Raw genomic sequence first — 26,985 nt, forward strand, 5'->3', positions numbered from 1 at the left:
AAATCTTGAAATTATGCTAAGTGAAAGAAGCCAGTCACAAAGGACCACATATGGTATGATTCCATTTATATGAAGCATCCAGAATAAGCAAATCCTTAGGAAAAGAACATAGATTAGAAGTTATGCAGGGATAGAGCAGGTGGGGTGGAAATGTGGAATGACTGCTCAATGGGTACAGGGTTTCTTTTGGGGGTGATGAAAATGTTTTGGAATTAGGTTGTGGTGATGGTTGTACCGCTCTGTGAATGTACTAAAAACCACTGAAATGTAAACTAAGAAAAATGAAGTTTAAGGTATATAAAATATATCTCAAAAAAGCCGTAAAGCAAAATGTTAATAGGAGAAATGGGTGCATGGCATACAGATACTCTGTACTGTCTGCAATATTTCTGTAAATCCGAAACGTCTAAAATAAAAGGTGTATATACAAATTAGGAAACAAGACACATAATAAATAGCTAAAGTAAGGGATGAGCTAAAATAGCACCACAGAACTTTGAAAAGATTCACGCACAGTGTTTCAGATTTTAAAATAAGTGCTGAATAAATACTAGATGGAAACAAATGAGGTTAGGCCTCATCCACAGGGTCACACACGGCACAGATAGAAGGAAAAACAGAATTCAAAGACCTGAAACAAGCTCATAACTCATCTGACCAAACAATTTCCATTTTCTTACTTACATACAACTTTCCAAATAAATTTACTTTCTCACAACCCAAAAACTTTCAGAAATGTCTATGTGGAAAAATATACACATGCTGGTAAACAACAGTGTCACTTTATCAATGTAAATCTAGTCCCTCTGCACCTTGGATTAGGGTTTTATTAGGAAAGCATTTTAACACAATTTTGCCATATCCATTTCTAAAAGTCTAAAGACCTTATTCTCTATAGCTAAGATGTTATTATCATAGAATTTAAGATTCAATTCGGATGAAACCTAAAAGATGTCAAGATTTGTTTTCATTGTCTTCTCCATATGAATAATAAAGCACTCAAAGTGTTCAAAAAGAAGATACTGACTGGAAAGGGACATAGGGAATTACTAGGGGGATAAAAATGTCCTATACCTTTACTTTATTCTTGGTTATACTGTACCCATACACTGTTGTATGCATATGTAAAAATTCATTAAGCTATATATACATCTTTGATCTGTGGATCAAAAGATCTGGAAATTATACCTCAATTTTAAATAATGAATTTTTTAAGTGTTCTAACAAATTACCTTATTATCCCAAAGCATGTGATATAAGAATAAGATTTTGTTTTCTTTTAATAAAAAGAATCAAGCATGGAGAAGTAAAGCAGTTTGCTTTGGTACCTCAAAAATCAAGAAGAAAAACAAGTCTCCCAACTCTGTTCTATAATCTAAACTTCATGCCTCACAGAGATTGAATCCTGAGATTCTACTGAGAAGGTGAAAAGAAAAACAGGAAAAGGGCAGAATAAAAGAATAAGGGGAAAAAGAACAGAACCAACCTCACTCAATAAGTCACCCAGAGAGGCCAGGCGCAGTGGCTCACGCCTGTAATCCCAGTACTTTGGGATGCCGAGGCAGGCGGATCACCTGAGGTCAGGAGTTCAAGACCAGCCTAACCAACATGGTGAAACCTCGTCTCTACTAAAAATACAAAAATTAGCCAGGCATGGTGGCGTGCGCCTGTAATCTCAGCTACTCAGGAGGCTGAGGCAGGAGAATTGCTTGAACCCGGGAGGTGGAGGTTGCAGTGAGCCAAGATCGTGCCACTGTACTCTACCCTGGGCGACAGAGCGAGACTCTTATCTCAAGAAAAAAAAAAAAAAAGAATAAGGCTAAAAAAAAAAAAGTAAGAACGAAATCAACATCCTCTCCAACCCCATCCCCAACACGCCCCCAAATGCCATGTCCTTGTTCTCAAAAGAGAAAATTATTTTATCTAGAACTAGTTCTGAAATAATGCAAAAGAAGTTATCGGGTTCATGCTCTCTCTAAAAACCATCACAGTGCTACCACCTCTTGCATCCTTGTGCAGTTTTGTAAAAGAGTTCTAAGGCACTATACTTTTTACTATATTTTTCCTTTTTTTCACATGTCCACATGTCTATAGAGAGAAGGTTGGGAGCCCACATAGGCCTCAACAGATTGATACGAAGTATGGCTCCTACTTCAGTTACAAAATTTTAAAGTTGGACTAGGTCTGAGCAGTCAATAATCCTAAGAGACTTGTCTAAGATCTCACAGCTTAACAAGTGGCAGAGTCAAATCAAAGTTGAATCTAGCCTTCTATTCACCACACCACACTTATACCTATGCCCAATTAGAAACTAGACAGTACCTTATCTAAAGTGATAATTGCACTCAGGAAAAAAATAGTTTATATTATCCAAATTCTCATACCCATCTGTTCCACAGCATCAGTCTTTTAATAAATTTATAAGAATTACAACTACTGGCTGGGCACGGTGGCTCACACCTATAATCCCAGCACTCTGGGAGGCTGAGGCAGACAGATCACTTGAACCCAAGTTCGAGACTAGCCTGGGCCACATGGCAAGACCCCATCTCTAGTGAAGATACAAAAAATCAGCCTGTAGGAGAATCATCTAAGCCCAGGAAATCAAGGCTGCAAAGAGCTGAGATCACATCCTGCATTCTAGCCTGGGTGATGGGAGTCAGATGCTGTCTCACAAAACAAACAAAAAAGAATTTTAACTGTCAATTAGGTTATGGTCAGTACCTTCTTTTTTTTCTGTAGTAAAATCCCCTTGGTAAACTGATTTAATGCCAAAAGGTTATTTGGTAAATAAAAACTAAAGGCAAACAGAGGTGAATGGTTTTAAAGAATATGTTTGGCAACCAAAGACATTAATACAGTCATTTATCCATTTGGCAAACTTTGAAATGCCTACTAGGTGTCCAGGCACTATATTGGACCCAACAAACACAAAAGATACAGGAGACTTCGGTCTAGGTAGGGAAACACCACAAAGTGGTAAGAGCCATGATGGGTAACCTGGGGTGCTGAGGAAGCCCAGAGGAACAGCATCTATCTTAATCTGGAGGGTCAAGAAGTCAGACTACCCTCTTACACTCCCAAACAGTAAGATTTGCTCCAGAAAGCTCAGGCTTCTCATCATTCATTTTTTTTTTTTCGCCTGTAGTGGTGCAAGGTGCAATCCGGGCTCACTGCAACCTCCACCTCCCAGGCTCAAGAGATCTTCCCACCTCAGCTCCCACTGGGAGTACAGGTACACAACACCACATCAATTTCTTTTTTTTTTTTATAGAGACGGGGTTTTGCCATGTTGCCCAGGCTGGTTTCAAACTCATGGGCCCAAGTGACCCACCTGCCTCAGACTCCCAAAATGCTGGGATTACAGGCGTGAGCCACCACTCCTGGCATCCTTGCACTTCTTAAAATAAGGATGTATTATATTTATAACCAGAAAAAATATGGATGGCTATCAAAATAGCCCAAAGAGGATAGGGAGAAAATGATGAAAGCTTGAACTATAAGGTCTGTAAGAGCAGAAAATTGATCTTATTTTCCACTATATCCCTAATTCCTTGTATAATGTCTGGCACATAATAGATGCTTAATAAATGTCAGAATAAACGAGTGAATGAGTGAATAAATGAACACTCTTAAGGTTCAACAGGGAAGACATTTCAGAAGTAAAAAAGAAAGAAATTAAAGATAACCCCAAGTTTTGAAGACTCATTGGCTAAATGAATGATGAGCCATTAATCAAGATAAGTAAAACTAGAGGAGGTATAGGTTTATGGGAATGCAAAAAAAAATCACTGCAAAATGCCAATGAATTTGGTAGAAGACACACTAGGTTTCAGGAACCAGCAGGATCTCAAAATGCAGATGTCCAGCAGGCAGTAGGGAAGTGCAAGCTGAATGTGCAGATTTGAGTGTCATCTACATGAAGCTTATATCAGAGACCACAGCTATCATATACCATAGTTTATGGACTCTCACTGCTCTTAATCAACAACAGAATAAGATATGCAGATCAAAACGGAATACACCCACTATTCTGGATGCCCTGACACCCAATCTGACCTTTATCCTACTGATTTCTAAACTTACGATTATGAAATAAATACACATTATGCTTTAGAGACTTCATCTCTCATTTGTTTCCTAATGGTATACAAAGACCCACAGCTATATACATACATACATATATATATATATATATATATATTTTTTTTTTTTTTTTTTGTGACAGAGTTTCGCTCTTGTTGCCCAGGCTGGAGTGCAATGGCTCGATCTCAGCTCACCGCAACCTCTGCCTCCCGGGTTCAAGCGATTCTCCTGCCTCAGCCTCCCGAGTAGCTGGGATTACAGGCATGCGCCACCACGCCTGGGTAATTTTTTATTTTTAGTAGAGACAGCATTTTTCCATGTTGGTCAGGCTGGTCTCGAACTCCCAACCTCAGGTGATCCACCCGCCTTGGCCTCCCAAAGTGCTGGGATTACAGGTGTGAGCCACCACTCCTGACCATATTTGATATTTTCACTATTTGCTACAGACAGAAATCTTGGCTCATAGATCCAGGAAAGATAAGAAATTCAATACATTTGGCATTATTTACCATAAAGATACAAAATGTATATACTGGTTTTATTCACTAAAAACAGGCAAATTATCACAAAATAATGGTTTGTCACATGCTACTGATTTTTTAAAGTTCCTGTTTGAAACTTGAAATACTTTTGAAAACCAAATGTCTTAGGAGACCATTCTTTATCAACAATATTTTTATAAATGTTTATTCTCACTATAGGACAGGAAAAGTTATTTTTTGATATCTGTTTCACCTAACTCCAAGATTACAACATCATGATCCTTCCAACTGTCCTCACCTACACGAGTCTCATCCTTGTCCAATTCATCCTACCTATGAGTTAAAAAAAAACAAAAACACTTCTTCATTTCCTTTGTTTCAATTCTACCTCTCAAAGTCCACTCTTCATATCTTAAAATGACCTTACTCAAAACTAAGCTTGTCTCCAAAAGGTCAGCAAATGGGTGGGGCTAGTCTCACAAACACAGAAACACAAATGTACAATTCAAGTATCTCCATGCTTTCATCCATGTTATTTTTCATACTTGCAATGATAGCCTTCTTCTTCAACATTCCAAATAGAGAACACAGATCAAATCCTCCTGTAATTGCTTCAGCAGTCACCTATTCTCTTCCTTCTTTATATTTCCATAATACAAACCATATGGCCTTCAATAGCTAGTTTTCCTGTTTTCCTCTTTCCACACTGGTTTCTTGAAGTGCCATATCAAATCTAAATTCCTTAACAATACCATTAGTATTCAGTAAATACTAATTCAGTGATAGGTTTAAATCTGTCTCTAAACAAATAAATTATCTAGTCCTAACCTGGTGTGGGTAGAAAATCTAACGTAACTCTACCAGAGTAAAGAAAGAACATATAGCCAAGCAAATAACTGAAGCCACAGAAGGTGGCTTATTTCACACTTCCCAGTTCATCCTATCTGGTGACTGCATTGGCTTATTTTCAAGAAACTGACTTTAAGACCATAGTAGAAATAAGTTTTTAAAAAATAAGACCAGAATAAACTGAGTCACTGAGTCAGAGCTAAAAGAGAAGTGATTCTAAAGATGACAGATGAAGATTCTAGGTCACACAGATAGTTGGTGGCATACAAACACTAGAACAGAGGCTTCTAACTTCTAGAAGAGTTAACATATTTATTGTGTGCCTAATACGTGCGAAGAACTCTGCTAGGCACTATGTTAGACTAGTACCCATTCTTGTACATCAAGATACTTCCCATAGATGTTCTAAAACATTTAAAACATTAATTTAAGGCTCACATTCTAAGGAAATCCCTGTGTTACGAGAAGACAACGCCCACATCTCTAACAAATACATTAAAATAGGCAGGCAGAGGGGGGAAAAAACCATACAAGCAGGAAAGAATTTGGAACTCCAAACAATTTACTCTTCCTTTTCTGGCTATGAAAATTCGCATACTATTGTTTACCAATAAAGAGATTAAGACCACCAAAAGGCATTTCTACCCAAATTTCATGACCAAACAGTTTGAAAAAAATGAGCATTACTCCTGTCACAAAAAAATTATCTGTTTTTGTCACATCACATGCAGAGCCATCTGAGGACAAATGTCTAAGCAAAAAAAGAAACAATACTGGAATTTGATAAAGACTCCTCAGGAATATAGCATTTAGCTGTTTCTTTTCTTTTTTTTTTTTTTTGAGATAGAGTCTCGCTCTGTCGCCCAGGCTTGAGTGCAGTGACGCCATCTTGGCTCACTGCAACCTCCACCTCCTGGGTTCAAGCGATTCTACCTTAGTCTCCCAAGGAGCTTGGATCACAGGTGCACACCATCATGCCCAGCTAATTTTTGTATTTTTAGTAGCGACGGGGTTTCACCATGTTGGCCAGGCTGGTCCTCGGACTCCTGACCTCAAGTGATCCACCCACCTTGGCCTTCCAAAGTGCTAGGATTACATGCGTGAGCCACTGCGCCCAGCCTAGCTGTTTCAATGGAACCTTTCATCAAAGGATCTCAAAACAAATGTTACTGACATTACCAATAATCAAATTGGTGACACTATGGCTACAGAAAGAAATATATCAATGACCTAAGGAATTCAATACTGATATTCTGAAACCCAGCCCTCTGTTCTAAAAACAAAATCTAGTTTTATGTATAGTAGTGTGGTATAAGAAACATACATATTTGGTCTTTGTCCTTGATTCCTGGCAGAGCTCCTAAAACCCTTAGGTTTTCCTCAATAACAGAAGCGCTTTTTGTTACTCATAATGTATTCCTTTCAACCACACCTGAGTTTATACTAATTAGATGACTCTTGGTGGGCCTCTAGATAGCTTCAGGATAGGGCTGGTTGCCAGGGGAACCAACCAAGCGATTAGAGTATTGGAACTTTTAGTCCTCCACTCCTCAACCTTTGGGGAAGAGAGAGGAACTGGGGACTGACTAAATGATGGGGTTTGGAAAGATTCCCAGGTAGTGAATACATGGAGGTGCTGGGAGGGTGTTTTGCCCAGAGAGGACATGAAAGCCTCACACCCCTCCCCCATAGCTTGCCCTATATATTTATTTCATTTAGCTGTTCCTGAGTTGTACCCTTTATAATAAATTGATAAACATAAATAAAGTGTTTTCCTGAGTTCTATGAGTCTTTCCAGTGAATTAACGAACCTGAGGAAGGGGTCACAAGAACCCCTGAATTTGCAGCCAAGCCAGACAGAAGTGTGGGTGGCCCAAGACTTGTGACTAGCATCTCAAGCAGCGGCAGTCTTTTGGGACTGAGCCCTTTAACTTGAGATCTGACACTAACTCCAGGTAGACAGTGTCAGAATTGAATGGAATTGTTGAACACTCAGTGTCAGAGAACTGAAGAATTGGTGAATTAGGTGTGGTATGGAAAAACCCCCATAGGTAATAATTCTTGGGATATATTTGTAAAGCTTGATGATACAAATGGATTTGTTGATATAACCTCCCAACTTACCTTGATGCACATGTACAAATAGAAAACCCAAAAATGTAAGCAATGCTGTCAAGAATAGTTGCTACTAAAAATAACTGGCATTAATTTTATGCCATCTACATGCCAGGCATTAAGCTCAGCATAAATTATTCACAGTGTACAAAACTCTGAGACGCAGATACTGTCCTCAACAGCAGAAGAGACAATTAAATCTCATAAATGTCCCACTATACACAGCAAGTAGCAGAGTTACGAACTAAAGCTAGTTTTAACAAATAAATCCCTGCCAACTTCTACATTACAGCAACCTTTACTTTTTATCATGTAGTGTAAAATTATAAACTTTAACAATCCTTGAGGACAGCATCCTCAAAATATGTTCTTGAAAGACAAGTCTTGAAAAATTCTCACAAATAATAGAAATAAAATATAGAGAAATCACATGTACCTATCTAGTATTCTACTTGTCTACTTTACACATTTTTTAAGAACTGCCTTTTTCAGCATTATACTCTTGCTGACTGACAAACATTTCATTTTTTTCTCCTCCAGTTAATAAGAAACTAAAGTCATCAAGACACTACTTTCTCTTCAGTACCAATATCAGCAATGAGGAAAGCGGTCACTAGAAATCAGGAAATCTTACAACTTCTCAATATATTTGGATAGTTACATTTCCAAGTATTATCTTCAGTGGCAAAATCCTAATTCTTCAATTGTTTTTCATTAGATATGGTGGCTAATGAGGCTGGGCAGCATGGAAGCTCACGCCTGTAATCCCAGCACTTTGGGAGGCCAAGCGGGCAAATCATGAGGTCAGGAGATCGAGATCATCCTGGCTAACATGGTGAAACCCTGTCTCCACTAAAAATACAAAAAATTAGCCAGGCGTGGTGGCAGGCGCCTGTAGTCCCAGCTACTCAGGAGGCTGAGGCAGGAGAATGGCGTGAACCCAGGAGGCGGAGGTTGCAGTGAGCCCAGATCGTGCCACTGCACTCCGTGGGGCGGGGGCGACAGAGCGAGACTCCATCTCAAAAAAAAAAAAAACAGATATGGTGGCTAAAGCTCTCACTATTCTGGTCTCATTCATCTAGAAAATTTAGATTATCCCTGTCCTATTAAAATGTAACATCCAAGAATGGATACAACATAGATATAATCTGACAGTCCAAGAACAAAGGGACTGTTACTTCTTTTAATCTAGCACTGTACCTCTGTAAGTGTTCACCAATGTTAGCTTTTTTTTAACAGCCAAATCATACAACTTACCTTAGATTATGGGACTTGTCATATGAAAACAAAACTTTTGAGCCAGATAATTTCTGTTTAAGAGTAGGATCTTGCCTGGGCGCAGTGGCTTACACCTGTAATCCCAGCACTTTGGAAGGCCAAGACAGGTGGAGAGCCTGAGGTCAGGAGTTCGAGACCAGCCTTGCCAACATAGTAAAACCCCATCTCTACCAAAAATGCAAAACTTAGCCAGTTGTTGTGGCGTGCGCCTGTAATCCCAGTTACTTGGGAGGCTGAGGCAGGAGAATTGCTTGAACTCAGGAAGTGGAGGTTGCAGTGAGCAGAGATCACGGCCACCGCACTCCAGCCTGGGCCTAGGCAACAGAGTGAGACGTTGTCTCAAAAAAAAAAAAAAAAAAAAGAATAGGATCTTACATTTCTATTACACCCACCTCGACACTTTCATACCTCATACGTATTTAAATCATCTTGATTTTCTTTGATGCAACATATTAGATAAAACCTCCCAGTTTTAGTATCATTTATAAATTTTTTGGTAAGCATGCTTATACCATTATTCGAGATCTCGATCCATACAACTTAGCAACAGAATTTACAAATTTACAATCCCGTGAAACCACAACTAAGCTCTATATCAAAATAAGCAAACCAAGTCAAATGACTAACAAACTGGGAAAATAAATTTGCAACACATATTACAACAAGCTAATTCCATTACATAAACGGCTCCTATAAATTCATAAGAAAAAAAAACTGTTATGATGTTGTTAAACAGGAATTAAAATTTGAAAAAAGAAAAAGAAAAAATGCGTAATCAACGAAAAAAGAATCAAAGTCTAACATGGACAGCCAGCTCACAAAAAAAGATACATGATTTTCATATAGATGAAAAGTTCTTCAACCTCATGCATGGGAGCAATGCAAATGAATCTACGAAGTGATACCATTTTTTTTACCTATCAGATTGGCAAAGACCAAAATGTTTGATAACACATCTAAGTTGTAAAGATAATGGAGAAACAAGCACTCTCATAGACTGCTGATTGTAAAATAATTCCAACTAAGGTCTTTATAGAGAAAATTTTGAAAATATCTGTTAAAAATTTAATTACATCTACCTTTTCTTCAGAGCAGCAGTATTCAGTGCAGCATTATTTGTAACAGCGAAAGTGCTAGCCACAGTTGTTATTCCAATAGCCATTTCTCCCTTCTTCCTCATTAACCAGAATTCACATTTTGTTCAAGATAGTAATGATTGGTTTCAGGCAATATGGCTATCATATTCTCTTTCCCAGACACACTTGGAGTGACGGGCAGCAATATAACTCCCAGTGAAATGTAATGAGACATTACACAGGAAAGTGCATTCAAAAGCATGGTCTGCTGACCCCACAGCATCAGCATTACATGGGAGCTTAAATAGATATACAAATTCTCAGGCCCTACTCCAAACCTATGCATTTCAGAATCTCTGGAAGTAGATCCCACAAATATGCAATATGAATTGTATTTTCACAAGCTCCCTATGTAATTCTATGCACACTAAAGTTCACGAAGCACTGTTTAGGAGACTTCTGGGAATTTTTTTTCTTCCCATGTAAAATGACAGCACCTTCCCAGTAAAAAAATGTTTTGCCCTCCATATCCTGTTTTTGAATGCAGTTGGTTGTGCTGGTTGGAGCTGAGGCAGCCATGATGCAACCACAAAGTGACACAGGGAGGCTGAAAAGCCAACATAATGAGGAAAATAAAGGTGAGGGGAAAAATGTGGGTCCTAAATATTGCTGAGCTACCAAACTAGTGCTGAATTACCTATTCTCGTTGCTTCTGTTTATATAAGACAATAAAATATTTTTACAGCTTAAGTCACTATTAGATTTCCTGGGGTTTTTAAAATTATTATTTCCATTATTTACAACTGAATGTATCCTAATGATATATATTTTGTCTACGCACAGAATTTTTTTTTTTTTTTTTTTGAGATGCGGAGTCTTGCTCTGTTGCCCAGGCAGGAGTGCCGTGGCACAATCTCGGCTCACTGCAACCTCCACTTCCCGGGTTCAAGCCTCCCGAGCAGCTGGGATTACAGGCGCCAACCACCACACTTGGCTAATTTTTGTATTTTTAGTAGAGATGGGGTTTTGCCATGTTGGCCAGGCTGGTCTCAAACTCCTGATCTCAGGTGATCCATCCACCTCAGCCTCCCAAAGTGCTGGGATAACAGGCATGAGCCACCGCGCCCAGCCTATCCTTGGAAATTAATGGAGCTTTAATTCTAGTGGAAATGACACAGATTGGGGATTAGACTTGTTAGTGGTCTCAAGACTAACACTGGTTGTCTTAATGCAGTGTGGACATATGAAAAACCCAAAAGAAAAAAAATCACAGGAAATACATAACATGAAACACTATGCAGCTGGAAAAAAAAAAAACTGACACAAGTTGGCCAGGTGTGATGACTCACACCCATAATCCCAGCACTTTGGGAGGCAGAAATGGGAGGACTGCTTAAGGCCAGGAGTCTGAGATCAACCTGGGCAACATAGCAAGACCCTGTCTCGAAAAATTTTTTAAACTACCCAGGCGTGGTGGTGCACGCCTGTAGTCCCAGCTACTCGGGAGGCTAAGGCAAGAGGATCCCTTGAGCCCAGAAGGTCAAGGCTGCAGTTAGCTACGATCACACGCACCACTACACTCCAGCATAGGTGACAGAGTGACACCATGTCTCTAAAAAATAAAAATAAAAAATAAGTTTAAAAATACTGTTTTTGAATGACATGGGCTATAAGTAGCATACGGTTAATCCCTGGTCCAAAATGCTTGGAACCAGAAGTGTTTTAGATTTCAGATTTTTTCACATTTTGAAATATTTGCATTATACATACCAGGCAAGCATCCCAAATCCAAGCAGCATTTCTTTGAGTGTTATGTTGGTACCCAAAAGATTTCAGATTTTGGATTTTCAAATTTGGGATGCTCAAACTATATTGTATGAGGGAAAAAAGCAAGGTATAGAACTGTTTGAACAGTAGACCTCTATTTGAGTTTTTTAAAGGTAATATAAATATATATGTACATATATACACACATATGTACATAAAATATCTGGAAGGAGACACAAAAAGAGGTAAAAATGGTTGTTACTAAGGAGGAGAAGGATGGACCAGGAATCAGGGATTAAAGTGAGACTTTCATTTCTATGGTTTCAACATCTGCATATTCCTATTCAAAATGAGTTTGAAATAAAAATGTTAAAAACTTCTTTTAGACTCATTTTACACATAAGAGAATTCTCAAAGTGACTCAAAGCTGTTATTTCTACAAAGTACCTAAAAATTATTGTTTGCCTACCAGTACCTGGCATAATGCCTTGCCTATAATAGATTCTCAAATGTCTTCTGACTCAATTTACTATGGAATCAATTCCACAAGCTGCCACTTACGGCATCTAAGAATCTAAAAAATAGCTGCTAGAACTGAGCGCAGTGGTTCGCACCTGTAATCCCAGCACTTTGAGAGGCTGAGGTGGGAGGACTGCTTGAGCCCAGGAGTTCAAGACCAGCGTTGTCAACATAGCAATACCCTATCTCTGCAAAAAACAAAATAAATAAATAAAACATATAGGGCAGGTGCAGTGGCTCATGTCCATAATCCCAACACTTTGCAAGGCTGAGGTGGAATGACTGCTTGAGACTACGAGTTCGAGACCAGCCTGGGCAACATAGCAAGACCCCATCTCTACAAAAAATACAAAAATTAGCTGGGTATGGTGGCGCACACCTGTAGTCCTAGATACTTGGGAGGGTGAGGTGGGAGGATGGCTTGAGCCCAGCAGTTTGAAGTTGCAGAGAGCTATGATTGCACCACTGCACTCTAGCTGAGCAACAGCAAGACCCTATCTCTAAAAAAATAAATAAAATAAAATGAAAAGTAGAAAATAAACTTCATATATTTGAACCTTTCTCTTCATAATCAAAGTCTGTCAGATAATTGCTTAACTCTGTTTTCCTTATTCTCCACAATATTTGAGTACTGTCTTAAGTTGTTGGAAAGGAAAATTGGAAAGGAGAATCAGCTCATAACAACCTTCTTTGGGTTTTCCACATGCCCACACTGCATTAAGATGACCAATACTAGAAGCAGGCATGGTGGCACATCTGTAGTTGCAGTTACTCAGGATCTAAGGTAGGCGGATCACTTGAGCCCAGTAGTTCATCTAGTCTAAGCAATACAGCAAGATTCCATTGCTATTTAAAAAAAAAAAAAGATTGGCCAGGTGCGGTGGCTCACACCTGTAATCCCAGCATTGTGGGAGGCTGAGGCAGGTGATCACTTGAGGTCAGGAGTTCAAGACCAGCCTGGCCAACATGGCGAAATCCTGTCTCTACTAAAAATATGAAAAAGAATTAGCTGGGTGAGGTAGCCGGCACCTGTAATCCCAGCTACTCGGGAGGCTGAGGCAGGAGAATTGCTTGAACCCTGGAGGCAGAGGTTGCGGTGAGCCGAGATCGCACCACTGCACTTCAGCCTAGGGGACAGAGCAGGACTCCATCTCAAAAAAAAAAAAAAAAAAAAAAACCACAAACACACCCAAAAAAGATTACCTATTCCAGTGTGAGATCACTAACAAGTCTTGGCCCCCATCTGTTACTTCATTTCCACTGAAACATAAACTCCGTTAGGGTAGAAACTTTTATCCACTGTATCTCCAACACCTACAACAGGGCCAACAAATATGAAAGTAATCAACAAATTTTTTTTTTAATAAACAAATGAAGAAAAAGAGGTCTTCCATAAAAGCCAAGAATAAGTTAGGTCTAACCACACCCACCCACTTTGGTTATTTACATAAGCTCATCTGGCTGAGTATGCTACATAGACTGGATACTTTTACCAAAGAATAATAAATAGGGCCGGTGCCATGGCTCACACCTGTAATCCCAGCACTTTGGGAGGCCAAGGCGGGCGGATCACCTGAGACTGGGAGTTCAAAACCAGCCTGACCAACATGGAGAAACCCCGTCTCTATTAAAAATACAAAAAATTAGCTGGGTGTGATGGCACATGCCTGTAATTCCAGCTACCTGGGAGGCTGAGGCAGGAGAATCACTTGAACCTGGGAGACGGGGTTGCGGTGAGCCGAAATCACACCATTGCACTCCAGCCTGGGGAACAAGAGCAAGACTTCATCTCAAAAAAAAAAAAAAAAGTTTAAAATATCATTGGTCCTTAAAGTTATACATTCATTCTTTTGATAATTGCTATGTTGAACACAACCTGCTAACTGCTTTACAATGATTTAAGTAAGCACTAGTGATTTGAACCCAGGTTTAATGCCTGGCTCAACAACAACAAAAAAGAATAAATATAAGTGTGAAGAGGTTCTCACAAGCCCCACTGACAGAACAAAGACTATATTTAAAGTGTCTTTCAGCCCTATAACCTAAGAAAGAAGAGTAGCTGACAGCCAATTAGCTCCTAGCCAATCCTTACATTTTTTCTTTTTCATAATACTTGCTAAGGACAATTTTTAAAATCCTGAAGACATGAATCAAAAATTAAGGAGCCAGGTTCAGTGGCTCATGCTTATAATCTCAGCATTTTAGAAGGCTGAGGCAGGAGGACTGCTTGAAGCCAAGAGTTTGAGACCAGCCTGGGCGACATATGCGGACCTCATCTCTACAGAAAAATAAATAAATAAAATTTAAAAAAAAAACACCCTGAAGGGCCGGGTGCGGTGGCTCACGCCTGTAATCCCAGCACTTTGGGAGGCTGAGGTGGGAGGATCACAAGGTCAAGAGATCGAGACCATCCTGGCTAACATGGTGAAACTCTGTCTCTACTAAAAATACAAAAAAAAAATTAGCCGAACGTGGTGGCAGGCGCCTGTAGTCCCAGCTACTCGGGAGGCTGAGGCAGGAGAACGGTATGAAACTGGGAGGCGGAGCTTGCAGTGAGCCGAGATCGTGCCACTGCACCTGGACAATAGAGCAAGACTCTGTCTCAAAATAAATAAATAAATAAATAAATAAACCCTGAAGATCTCCTCAAAGTAAATTTTCCAATATTACTTTAAATGAATAATTAATAAAGACAGTTGTTAATAATATTACTTACATATCTTAAATCTTCTCCTGCCAAGAACATATACCCAGAGTTACAGATTTTTATCTGAGTACCCAGTCTCATCAGGGTTTAGGAAATGCTTTGCATTTGGAAAGACAACATCTCCAATCAGTCTTTAACCTCCAACTGCTCCACTAAAACTACTCTTTATCAAGGTTACCAATAACTGCCACATTGTTAAATAGTTAATTCTCAGCCCTCATCTCAATTGTAGTATTTGACACAGTTAGTTGATCACTCCCTATTCCTTGAAACACTTTCCTCATTAGACTCCAGGATACCCTCTAACCTAGTTTTCATCTTAACTCTCCAGCTATTGCTACTAAGTCTTCCTTGATGTTTCCTTCTCATCTTCCCCAACTCTAAACTCTGGAAATTAAGTTCTTCAACTGCTTCTTACTTCCATGTCTACTCACTTAATTGGAGATCTCATCCAGCTTTCTGGATTTAAATATAATCTATTTTAATAATACCCAGAGGTATATGTCCAGCAGATCCTTCTCTCCTGAATTCCAGATTCATAAACCCAACTGTTTACTCAACATCCCTAAGTCTTTTTTTTTTTTTTTTTTTTGAGACAGAGTCTCACTCTGTGACCCAGGCTGGAGTGCAGTGGTGTAATCTTGGCTCATTGCAACCTCCACCTCCCAGGTTCAAGCAATTCTCCTGCCTCAGCCTCCCGAGTAGCTGGGAATACAGGCATGTGCCACCACGCCCAGCTAATTTTTTGTACTTTTAATAGACATGCAGTTTCACCATGTTAGCCAGGGTGGTCTTGATCTCCTGATCTCATGATCCGCCTGCCTCGGCCTCCCAAAGTGCTGGGATTACAGGTGTGAGCCACCGCGCCTGGCTTTTTAAAATTTTTTTATTTTTATTTTTTGAGACAGAGTTTCGCTCTTTTAGCCCAGGCTGGAGTGCAATGGCGCAATCTTGGCTCACTGCAACCTCTACCTCCCAGGTTCAAGTGATTCTCCTGCCTCAGCCTCCCAAGTAGCTGGGATTACGGGTGCCTGCCACCATGCCTGGGTAATTTTTTACTTTTTTTTTTAGTAGAGACGGGGTTTCACGACATTGGCCAGGCTGGTCTTGAACTCCTGACCTCAGGTGATCTGCCCGCCTTGGCCTCCCAAAGCACTGGGATTACAGGTGTGAGCCACTGCGCCCGGCCAACATCTCTAAGTCTTAATAGGCATCTTTAATTTATGTCTAAAACTGAGCTTCTGTTACTTCTCCTGCAAACTTGTTCCTCTTTCTTTCAGTCTTCTCCATCTCAATAAATGACAATTGCATTCTTCCAGAAACTCAATACAAAACTCTTTCCTTTCTTTCACAGCACATATCCAATCTATCGGCAAAACCTGCTGACTCTACTTGAAAAATATATCCAGAATCAGATCACGTGTTACCACAGTCACTGCTACTCTCTAGCACAAACCACATTTTCTCTCACCTTGATTACAGTAATAGGCTCCAAACTAGTATTTCTGCGTTTGTCCTTGCCCAATCCACCACTATCTACTCAGCAGCCAAAGAAATGTAAATGTCAAAATATAAATCAGATCATGTCACCCTGCCCAAACGCTCCAAAGACTTCCTATTTTGCTCAGTGTAAACGCTGAAGTCCTACAAAGACCACCAGCAGCAGCAGCAGCACCTGGGAGCTTATTAGAATTAGGTCCTGCCCCAGACCTATGAAATTAGAGTCTAAATTTTAATAGGAACCCCCAAGGTAATTCATGTGCACACTGAAGTTTGAAAAGCACTTCCATAAAGCACCACAAAATAATGACCCACCCTCACCATTCCTCAGGCAAGCTTTTGTCTCAGGACATGTACACTGTGATTCACTATGCCTAGAATGCTCTTCTCATATATGTGTATGGCTCACTCCTTCACCTCTTTCAAGCCCTTACTCAAATGTCACCTTCTGTGTGAAGCCATCTGTGAACACTCAACCCCATACATTCTATTCCTGCTTTCCTTTTACTTTTCTCTTTATAATTTGTCATCATAAATTTAAAAATGACATTCATGCATTACTTATTTATTTCAGGCCAGGCATGGTGGCTCACACCTGTAATCCCTGGATATTGGGAGGCCGAGGTGGAAGGATCACTTGAGCCCAAGAGTTCGAGACCAGCATGGGCAACATAGTGAGACCCTCATCTCTACAAAAAATAAAAATATTAGCTGATCACAGTGGCATATGCCTGCAGTCCCAGCTACTTGAGACACTGATGCAGGGGACTGTTCGTGCCCAGGAATGTGAGATTGCTGTGAGCTACGACTGCACCCTTGCACTCCAGCCTGGGCAACAGAACAAGACATTGTCTTAAAAAAAAAAAAAGTTTTCAGAAAGAAAAATTGAGTCTTTGAGTGAAAACAACAGATATACCTATAACTGTCTACAATGCAATAACAATCCTTTACATTGATAAAAATCTTTCATGCAAATTTTCTCATCTGATTCTCAATAACCCCATGAGCTGTGTAAAGCAAGTAATGATAAGCACATTTTAAAGGTGAGAAAACAAACATACTTTAACTCTCAAAGCATGGAAGTAATAATGTCAAACCTGGGACTGAAGTCTCAATTTTTAGTTCAAAACTCTACAATATCACACCTCCTCTTGCCAATGAAACTGAACCAGACTATGAAATCATACAGCCATAATATTATGCTAAGGTTACTAAGCTTTCCTAAACCATCCAGGGTCTATGCAGAATGAGAACAATTTCAGTTTACCTAAGTCACAATTTCACTTTGAGAAATAAGAATGCAAGCTACAGCTGGGCACGGTGGCTCACACCTGTAATCCCAGCACTTTGGGAAGCTGAGGTGGGGGATCACTTGAGCCCAGGAGTTTGAGACCTGCCTGGGCAATACAGCAAGACTCTGTCTCTATTATAAAAAATAAAAAATAAAAATTTAATTTAAAAGAAAAAAATTCAAGCTGCTCCCCGTTACTTGTAAGTCTAATCCCGTGTCTAATAACATTCAGGAAGAATGTAGGAAATCAGCTGTTTCATTATATACATTAAGAAAGTTCTTGTTGAGCTACAGATGCCAGAAAAAAACAGAAAATGGAAGAAAGGAAGATGGAACAAGTAAATGAATGAGAACTGAGTTATAGAGAGGAAAGTATAATCATTTTATACTGTTCAGAGTGCCTGAGTGATGTGATTTTGCAGTAGAAGAAAAAACGACATACCTCCTCAAAATCCCAGCAATAGCTTCCCTTTCTTTGCATAGGTGAGGATGAACAGTTGTAATCCAAAAGGTTTCCCAAAAAGTTATTTTTAAAAAAGACATAGGAACAGAAGATCCGTATGAAAAAGAGATCCAGTCTGGGAGGATGGACACTGTGTCTTCTAAATCTTGTGACCAAGGGCAACTGTTCACCGAGCGTCAGCATCTGAAGAAAGTGCTAACTGTGGATGTGTCTTCTCCAGAGATTAATACCTGCTGGGACAGAGGAGCAAGAAAAGGAGAAAGAACTACTGAATGCAAATAACTGTCTGACAAGCAATGACAGGCTGAGCATCCCAACTTTGAAAGGCCAAAACCCAAAATGCCCCAAAATCTGAAAACTTTTTGAGTCCCAACATGATGCTCAAAAGAAACACTCACTGGAACATTTCAGAGTTCAGACTTTCCAACTAGGGATGCTCAACTGATAAGTATAACACAAATATTCCAAAATCTGAAAAAATTTGAAATACTTCTGGTCTGAAGTATATCAGTTCTCAGGCTGCAAATTTTTTTTTTTTTTTTGGGACAGAGTTTTGCTCTTGTTGCCCAGGCTGGAGTGCAATGGCGCAATCTTGGCTCACTGCAACCTCTACCTCCCAGGTTCAAACAATTCTCCTGCCTCATCCTCCCAAGTAGCTGGATAACAGGCGCTTACCACCATGCCAGGCTAATTTTTGTATTTTTAGTAGAGACTGGGTTTCACCATGTTGGCCAGGCTGGTCTTGATCTCCTGACCTCATGATCCCCCTGCCTCGGCCTCCCAAAGTGCTGGGATTACAGGCGTGAGCCACCTGCGCCCAGCCTAAAAATTTTTAAATTAACATCAGTGAACAAAAAGTGATCACATGGAGGTAATACCAGTGACCATGCCCAGCTGACACTGAGTTATCAATGACAGCAATAAGCAAAAGTATACTTCTGCAGGTAATCCAGCTCTCTCTCTGATAACAGTAAAGAAAATATTAAAATCTATTTCAAGTTTTTTGTAGCAAAATCATGGTCATATCACACAACGAATCACAGATAAATATTTATCTGCAGTCTGCCAAACAGAGCAACCATTCTGGCAACTTATAAAACAAATATTGTAGAACTACTAATGCAGATGTCCACTCTGAGCAGAAAATGTAGAATAATCATATTAAAAAAAAATATGTAGGTTTTGGCAGAGAAACTAAAAGTTAACATGAAAACGAAGGGACATAAATGTTAATATGACATACAGGGTGGTTTGCATACCTTTTTAGCTAACATACAGAACAAGAAATCTGTTATATTTTGGCAACAAATTAAGGCAGTATTTATTAATACCTGCTACATCACTGCATTTCTATCAAACCACAAATTATAGAATATATAAAATGAAATACATTGGATGGAACTAGCAGCAGTCAAGACACAGCAGAAGGAAAGATGAGTGAATGTAAAGACACAGCAATAAAAACTATCCAAAATGAAACCCAAAATATAAGACCAAAGAAAAAGAGCAGAGCATCAGTAAGGTATGGGACAACTTCAAGAACCTAATAATATATATGTAACTGGAATCCAAGGAGTGATGTGTGACTATTTGGAGAAATAACAGCCAAAAATGTTCCAAATCTGATGAAAAGTATAAACCCACAAACTCAAAAAGCTTAACAACAAGAGCAAAAAACTCAAAAGAAAGCTTATACTCCACCAGGGCACAATAAAATCAAATTCCTTGAAACCAGACACAAAGAAAAATCTTAAAAGGAGCCAGAGGAATTGGAACGAGAGAAAATATTTACAGATCATCTATCATCCAGAATATACAGAGAACTCTTAAAACTCAAAACAAAATCAACCTGATAAAAATGGGCAAAGGATATGTCTCCGAAGGAGATATATGAATGGCTGTTAAACACATAAAAAGATGCTCAATATCACAAATCATTAGGGAAATGCAAATCAAAACTACAATCAGATACCACTCATACCCATTAGGATAGCTATGATTAAAAAAAAAAAAAAAACAGAAATAACAAGTGCTGGCAAGGATATGGAGAAAGTGGAACCCTTGTGCACTGCTGATAGGAATGTACGATGGTACAGCCATTGGGGAAAACAGTATGGAAGTCCTAAAAAAATGAAAAATAGAATTACCATATGATCCAGCAATTCCATTTCTGGGTTTATAGCAAAAAAGATTTAAAGTGGGGTCTGTAAGAGATATCTGGAGAGTCATGTTCACAGCAGCATTATTCATGATAGCCAAAAAGTGGAAGCAACTCAAGTGTCATATGTCCATGAACAGATGCATGGATAAGCAAAAGGTGGTATATCATATACAATGGAATACTATGCAGTCTTAAAAAGGAAGAACATTCTGAAAAATACTACAACATGGATGAACCTTCAGGACATTATATTAAGTGACAGGAGACAGTCACAAAAAGACAAGTACTGTATGATTCCACTTATATGAGGTACCTAGGGTAGTCAAATTCAAAGACAGTAGAATAGTGGCTTCCAGAGGCCAGAGGAGGGGGTCTGGGGAGTTAATGTTTAAAAGGCTTTCAGTTTGCAAGATGAAAGGAGTAATGGAAATGGATGATAGTGATGGTTGCACAACATTATGAATGTATTTAACATTACTGAACACCACACTTAAAAATGGTTAAAATCAGCCAGGCGTGGTGGCTTACGCCTGTAATCCCAGCACCTTGGCAGGCCAAGGTGGGCGGATCACCTGAGGTCAGGAGTTCGAGACCAGCCTGGCCAACGTGGTGAAACCCTGCCTCTACTAAAAACACACACACACAAAAAAAATTAGCCAGGCATGGTGGCACATGCCTGTAATCCCAGCTACTTGGGAGGCTGAGGCAGGAGAATCACTTGAACCAGGAAGGCGGAGGTTGCAGTGAGCTGAGATCGCACCACTGCACTCTACCCTGGGTGACACAGCGAGACAATCGATCAATCGATAAGGTTAAAATGGGCCAGGTGTGTTGACTCATGCCTGTAATCCCAACACTTTGGGAGACCAACATGGGAGGATTATTTGAGCCCAGGAGTTCGAGATCAGTCTGGGCAACATGGTGAGGCCCCGTTTCTACAAAAAATTGTAAAAATTTGCCAGGAATGGTGACAGGCACCTGTGGTCCCAGCTATTCAGGAGGCTAAAGTGGTGGGATCACTTGAACCTAGGAGGTCAAGGCTGCAGTAATCCATGTTCACACCACTGCACTCCAGCCTGGGTGACAGAGTGAGACGCTGTCTCAAAAACACAAACAAAAAATGGTTAAAATGGTAAATTTTTAATTATATGTATTTTACCACAATAAAAAAAATATATTTTTTGGGCTGGGAGCAGTGGCTCACACTTGTAATCCCAACACTTTGGGAAGCCAAGACGGATCAATCACTTGAGGCCAGGAGTTCAAGACGAGCCTGGCCAACATGATTTCACCAACATGGTGAAACAACATGGTGAAATCTCACCTCTATTTTATCTTATTTTAGAAATAAAAAAATTAAATTAAAAAAAGAAAAAATATATTTTTTGAAAGAAAAATAAAAGCAGCCAGAAGGAAACAAACACACATTACATACAGAAAAATAAACCCAATGAAAGCAGATTTCTCATTGGATACAATGCAGGCCAGAAGATGGTGAAACAGCATCATAAAGAAAACGTCAACAGTAATTACATATCCTGTGAAAATAGTTTCGAAAACTAAAAACAAATTAAAGTCTTCAGATGTCCAAATACTAAAAGGATTCATTGTCAGCAAATGTGCACTACAAGAAACATTAGAAATCCTTCAATCAGAAGGAAAATCATACCACACAGAAATCTAGAACTATACAAAAGAACAAAGAGCACCAAAAAAAAGGTAAAATATATGAATAAACAAAATATACATGCATACTGGACAAAGACTTTTATAATAGTATGAGCAGAATCATTTACATTATTAAAATAAAGAAAAAAGCAATATCAAGAATTTTCAGGCTGGGCGTGGTGGCTCACACCTGTAATCCCAGTACTTTGGGAGGCTGAGACGGGAGGATCGCTTGAGCCCAGGAATTGGAGACCAGCCTGGGCAACATAGTGCAACCCCATTTCTACAAAATAAAATAAAAAAAGAATTTATACATATCTTCCAACATGCTTGTCTTCCACAAACTTCAAAGTACCCTGATTAGAACTCAGTTCCCATCACACTTTCCTATAAATCACAGTCAGTATTATTTCTTCTTTATAAAATGAAGCTCTAAAGTACAAGCTATTTGTCTGATAACAGAGTCTTTGGAAGAAATAAAATTAAAACTAAAATCTCCTTGTTTCCAGCTTAGTATTCTACTACATAAACAGTGGTTTTCAAAATCTTTGAAGGGCTTGCCTACAGAGAAATTCTTTGAGATAAAAAAAATGGTGGTCAATATATAATTTATCAATTTTTTTCACTGTCTCAATGGAACTCAAGTCATTTACAAATGAGCTACAGCAGGCAGGGTTTAGTGGCTCATACCTGTAATCCCAGCACTTTGGGAGGCTGAGGCAGGCAGGTTGCTTGAGCGCAGGATTCAAAACCAGCCCGGGCAACATGGCGAAACCCCACCTCTACAAAAAATGCAAAAATTAGCCAGAGACGGTGGGACACACCTGTAGTCCCAGCTACTCGGGGAGCTGAGGCAGGAGGATCGCTTGAACCCGGGAGGTCCAGGCTGCAGTGAGCTTTGATTGCACCACTGCACTCCAGCCTGGGCAACAAAAGAGACCCTGTTTCTACATAAATAAGTAAATAAATAAGCTACAGCAAAGAATGTTCTTTGTTTTCAAGAAATCTGAAAAACAACAATAGGTTTCAATGAATTGGTTAGGTTGCCCCAAACTGGCAAAAGAAGAAATATTTTGCCAAGTCTTCCTGAGGAAAATGAATTTGTCAAAGCAAAGGTGTCAAAGCAATCGCTGTAAAACAAAGCTTTGGGGTCAGGTGTTGAAGTAGAAAAAGGATCACCTGAGGTCAGGAGTTCAAGACTGGCCTGGCCAACATGGTGAAATCCTGTCTCTACAAAAACACAAAAATTAGCCAGGCATGATGGCAAGTGCCTGTAATCCCAGCTACTCCAGCTTGGGCGAGACAGAGAGACTTCATCTCAAAAAACAGAAAAAAGGAAAACAATATTTGATGCTATTCTATTATAGTTCAAACGTGAGGAAATGTGGTTAGTCAGGATAAAATCTCTGTAACATCACTGATACCAAATAGATTACAGAATGGGAATCCTGCCTACTATCCCTCTGAATACATAACAGGCTTTTTTGTTTGTTTTTTGAGACAGAGTCTCACTCTGTCACCAGGCTGGAGTGCAGTGGCGCAATCTCGGCTCACTGCAACCTCCGCCTCCTGGGTTCAAGCGATTCTCTTGCCTCAGCCTCCCGAGTAGCTGGGATTACAGGCGCCCACCACCACGCCCGGCTAATTTTTGTATTTTTAGTAGAGACAGGGTTTCACTGTGTTGGCCAGGATGGTCTCGATCTCTTGACCTCGTGATCCACCCATCTCAGCCTCCCAAAGTGCTGGGATTACAGGCGTGAGCCACTGTGCCTGGCTTGAATACATAATGTTAAATGCAATTCATACACTCGGAGACTGCTTGAGACCACGAGCAGACCTCATAGCCCAACTGCACAGTGAGAGACCACTTGCTGCTCTCAGACAGATAACTGAATGGTTCACATAACTCAGGATGTTCTTCTGACAGAATTCTAGAGGAAGGCTACCTACTGTTACCCTGTCTGGACCAAAATTCTTTATTCTATAAAGACAACAAGAAAATTATGTGATTTCAGTATTCACTAAGGAATACCATATTCCAGGAGAAAGTAGCATTCTTTCAGCACTTTATCCAAAGTCAAGCCATTGGATAACTTTCTACTTTATATGATAATAAACTTATCAAAAGAAATACAGTGGTTACATACTCAAGAGAATTGAAAATGTATGTTCAAACAAAAGCTTATATAAGAATATTCAAGGCAGCATTATTCGTAATAGCAAAAAAGCAGCATTATTCAGAACAGCCTCCTGACGAACAGGTACACAAAATGTGGTGTATCCATATAATGGAATATTACTATGCCATAAGAAAGGAATGAAGTACTGATACTTGCTACAACATGGATGAAAAAAAACACTGTAAAGTGAAAGAAGCTAAAAACAAAAGGGCAAGCCGGGTGCAATGGCTCACACCTGTAATCCCAGCACTTTGGGAGGCTGGGGCGGACTGATCACTTGAGGTGAGGAGTTCAAGACCAGCCTGGCCAACATGGTGAAACCGTTTCTACAAAAAAAAAAAAAAAAATTAGCCAGGTGTGGTGTGTGCACCTGTAATCCCAGCTACTTGAGAGGCTGAGGCGGGAGAATCCCTGGAACCCGGGAGGCGGGGGTTGCAGTGAGCCGAGATCAAACCACTGCACTCCAGCCTGGGAGACAGAGTGAGACTCCGTCTCAAATAAAATAAAATAAACAAAAAAAACTCCCCAAAAGGCCAGGTATTATATGATTCCATTTATGTGACATGTTTAGAATAGGCAAACCCATAGGACAAAAATCAGTCTGTGGTTGCCAGGGAACAAAGAGAGGGACTGCTTAATAGGTATGGGGTTTCTTTTTGGGGTGATGAAAATGTTCTAGAGTTTGACAGCGGTGGTGGTTGCACATGTTACACTGTGAATGAACTAAAAGCCACTTAACTGCAGATTTAAAATGGTTAACTACATATTTCAAATCATAAACTGTATTTTATAGGAATTTTACCTCAAGAAAAAAAAAATACCGGGCTAGGCGCACTGGCTCACGCCTGTAATCCCAGCACTTTGGGAGGCCAAGGAGGGCGGATCATGAGGTCAAGAGACTGAGACCACTCTGGCCAACATGCGGAAATCCCATCTCCATTAAAAATACAAAAATTAGCTGGGCATGGTGGCACGCGCCTGTAGTCCCAGCTACTCAGGAGGCTGAGGCAGAAGAATCACTTGAACCCGGGAGGCAGAGGCTGCAGTGAGCCAAGATCGCGCCACTGCACTCCAACCTGGCGACAGAGCAAGACTCCATCTCTCAAAAACAAAACAAAACAAAACAAAACAAAACAAAACTTCTAAATGTTATTTATCTTGTACCTGTATCTCCCACTCCTTAACAAAATACTGTGAGCATTAAAAAAAAAAGACCACTCAAAAACACTTTTTAAAATATAATATATTGACATTCTAAAAAAGGCAAAACTATAGAGACAGTTAAAAGATCAGTGAGGTTGCCAGAGGCTGGTGTGAGGGAAGTAAATCGGTGAGAGACAAACTTTCTAGAGCTGTGGAACTAATCTGTATGATACTGTAATGTTAAACATAAAATACTAGAAGTCTGTCGAAACCCATAGAAATTTATATCACAAAGAATAAACTTTAATATGTGCGAATTCTTAAATAATTAGGAGATAAAGGTAGCTCAGCAAAAAATGCAGAATGTGACAAAATCTAAATATATTACAAATATACGAGACGACTTCAGGAAGTAAGTAGGGAAAGCTGCTGACCTAAAAAAACAATAGAAATGAGTGCTGTCTATAAAACTAAAGGCAAAAAGAACTATCTGTAAGTCTCTAGTTGATAAACTAGTTTCCCACAGGTATACAGATTAACAGTTCTGAAACCACTATACGTGTATGCTGGAATGGAATAATTAATTCTGGCAGATGGTGGGAGGCAGGTTTTTCACTGGTGAAGCAGGAGGTTACATATAAGCAAGGTAAGGTTAGAATGATACATGTGGTAATGAATTAGAGTTGGAGACATCATGAAGTCATGTTTAGCTTAATAAAGACACAGTTACATATAGAAACATATATAGATATGTGTATATACACAGGTTAATATGTACACATATATCTCCTTCCTCCATCACTTGAGAGGGCCTAGAAGCAACAACACTTCAGTACCAACAAGCACATCTGTCACCCAGATCTTGGTTTGTAACACCATTCTTCAATAAAAGGTACCAGGGCTCCTTGAGAAATGACTGATTACAGGACTGGAGCAGAAAATATACAAGATGAACCTTAGAGCATCTTATGTTGCCAGAAAGTAAGAAAGTACACACACAATGATGGAAATATGTCAAAGAGAAAGGATACAGGAGCCAACTTAAAGAGCTCCCAATGGCCAAAGCTGAAATAATTTAGCAATGAAATTTAAGTAGATACACCACCCTTAAGGAGGCAGAACATAACTCATCACCACTAAGTGTGGGCTGCACATAGTGACGATTTTCCAGAGTACAGCAGGAAAGAGAGGAGGAAAGAGTAACTTTGCAGAAAACAAACTCTGCCTCAAGCCAGATGAGCAGGGTTAACATCAACACTGATAAGTCATACTGATAGTATACATCCCTAATATGTGATGAGAATGACACTTTAGCCATGTGGTCTTCCTTCCAAAAGCATATTACATTCTTGGCCTAACCACAATAAAAACATCAGATAAATCCCAAAGAATGTTCTATAAAAATACCTGACCACGGCTGGGCACAGTGGCTCACGCCTGTAATCCCAGCACTTTAGGAAGCTGAGGAGGACAGATTGCTTGGTTCTAGGAGTTCGAGACCAGCCTGGGCACCATGGTGAAACCCCACCTCTACAAAAAGTACAAAACTTAGCAGAGCATGATGGCACACATCTCTGGGCCCAGCTACGCCGGACATTGAGGTCAGAGGATCACTTGACCCCAGAGTGTTGAGGCTACAGTGGATGAGATCGTTCCACTGCACTCCAGTCTTGGTGACAGAGGGAGATCCTGTCTCAAAA

At 39.7% G+C, this 26,985-nt stretch overlaps 1 protein-coding gene across 15 annotated transcripts in view; it reads right to left on the minus strand.

Annotated features, from left to right (window-relative positions):
• Positions 1 to 26,985, minus strand: part of TMCC1 (transmembrane and coiled-coil domain family 1) — a 244,635-nt gene that overhangs the window by 213,235 nt on the left and 4,415 nt on the right. For 8 of the 15 annotated variants that reach the window (XM_063662661.1, XM_063662645.1, XM_063662656.1 and 5 more), the window contains one exon: positions 18,113 to 18,363. The exons of 1 other annotated variant lie outside the window; for it this stretch is intronic. The gene's annotated coding sequence lies outside the window, so the exon portion shown is untranslated. Of the gene's footprint in view, positions 1 to 13,375; positions 13,487 to 13,855; positions 13,937 to 18,112; positions 18,367 to 26,985 lie in introns of all 15 variants that reach the window. 6 more of the 15 variants (XM_063662646.1, XM_063662657.1, XM_063662658.1 and 3 more) reach the window with 4 other exon arrangements.

The sequence above is a fragment of the Pongo pygmaeus genome, chromosome 2 (assembly GCF_028885625.2).
Source record: "Pongo pygmaeus isolate AG05252 chromosome 2, NHGRI_mPonPyg2-v2.0_pri, whole genome shotgun sequence".
Taxonomy (NCBI): Eukaryota; Metazoa; Chordata; class Mammalia; order Primates; family Hominidae; genus Pongo; species Pongo pygmaeus.